The following is a 1,986-nucleotide window of genomic DNA, read 5'->3' on the forward strand; positions in this document are numbered from 1 at the left end:
TTAATTTTAAAATATTTCGGATTCTCTATCCGAAATATTTTAAAATTATTCGGTTCTCCAGATTCGTCAACACGGCCGGATATTCATTACTGTTGTTTCAAATACAAACATTATTATGAAGCAGCAGGCACATTTCATATTGCTTATATTTGCGAATAATTAAAGATTTAAACAATATATTTGCTAGATTTATATGGAATTAATGCTCTTGTTATATTTTTACGTATAAATTTTATCATTTGAAATGAATTTTATCTTTAAAATGTTCAGTACCGCGATTAACTTTTTCGTTTTGATTTTTAACACTTTGTACATGTTAAATCCAGACAAAAACATCTGAGACGTAAAAAATTACAGCAAGAAAAATTTATGACAATTTAGACGACAGTCAAAATTTTTCTTAGGAGTTTTTCTTTGGTAAAGATAAGCTAGGTGCTTGGAAGCGGTCACAACTTTTTTACCTGTACTGTACAGTACATTTCGCTTCCAAGCCGGAAATAAAAAATTGTTCGTAACTTTTAAACGGTTGGTCGTAAGTAAATTTTTTAATACCAATAGATTCAGCGTGTCAAATTAGGTATAGATATGTCTATGTTTATTCGCTAATATTAAGTCTGACCTTTTTTAGCTGGAGATGTTTTGCTTCAGTCTAACCGAACTTATTAACCATTTTTGGATTTTTCTCGTCAGTGACGCCTTGTTTATAAATAGGACTTAATAAAGAACTTAAAACACTACATGAAAATATAAAAATATATTTTAAACATATGGAATAGTGTTGGCGGTTAATTTAAAACATAAAATTAAAAATAGAGGTAAGTTAGAGGAAGCTGAAGTAGATTTGCAAAGTTACTAAAAGAAATTAGTAAACAGGTGAAAAATATTTTATATAAAATCATTACATATAACTTTACACAATATGTTTGACAAAAAAGTTATAATTTAGAAACATAGAAAAATTTAATTTTGTATATTTCTTTGCAGGGAATTGAATGAACATGAAATAGGTCCTTTTGCAATATATCTTAATACATTAATAAAACAAATGCCATAAAAAAAAAAATGAAGATTGTATGAAAGTACCTTGATAAACATTGTCAATAATTTTATTGATGAAGAATTAACACAAGAATAAGTTTATTAAATAAATATATGTTGTTTATTTAATTTTCAATTCATAATATTCCATTGCCATGATAAATTCCCTTCCGAAACAAAATATTTCGCTGTTTCCAGAGAGGATGAACACCGTATCTTCGTTTTATTTTTATTTCTTCATGCAGTAATTCTAATAGTAAGTGTTTTCTTTGCTAGTAATAAGCGTCCATGTCGAACTATTTTGTATTTTATTTGTATATGGTACGATATTTCATGCTTCTATTCGACGAGTTTGACAGGAACATATGACTCATCATCTTCACGCCACTTTCTCTCGCGTCTGTGTGGTCGTAATAAACGAGAGCGAGAAACAAAAAACGCGTAAAACGTCATCATCTCTTCTCGCTACATACAGTCGATCCCCCTATAAGACGGTAGATACGTTCCGTTCTTTATGAATCAATTTTGTAGGAATTACAGCCAATCACAGCCCGACACGTGTAAAGTTTACGGACTACGGCTGTTTGAAAGGTTTTCTTCCATAAAATTAATCGATTCTAGACTAATCCGACTCAACATTTCCAAAATACGTATACTTTTTTGGAAATAATCCGTATAAACTACGCTATAAACAAAAAGTTGTAGGATTACTTACCGAGTGTGCACCATTCGACATCGCCGTTGCTCAAGCTTGTTTTCGTCGCGGAACAGTTCAGCAAACCGCGGCCGCGATTTCTGATGTTATTTTTCTGCGAAAACTTCGCTGAACTTTGGAGACATCATTAATATAAATAATTTTTATCGCCGTTGAATAAGAAATGTTTCTTTCACAAGAAATGTATAAAATTACAGTACTGTATTAGACTTACGGTACCTAATTTACATACT

Source organism: Centruroides sculpturatus, unplaced genomic scaffold (assembly GCF_000671375.1).
Source record: "Centruroides sculpturatus isolate CEXI.00-Female unplaced genomic scaffold, Cexi_2.0 scaffold414, whole genome shotgun sequence".
NCBI classification, from domain to species: Eukaryota; Metazoa; Arthropoda; class Arachnida; order Scorpiones; family Buthidae; genus Centruroides; species Centruroides sculpturatus.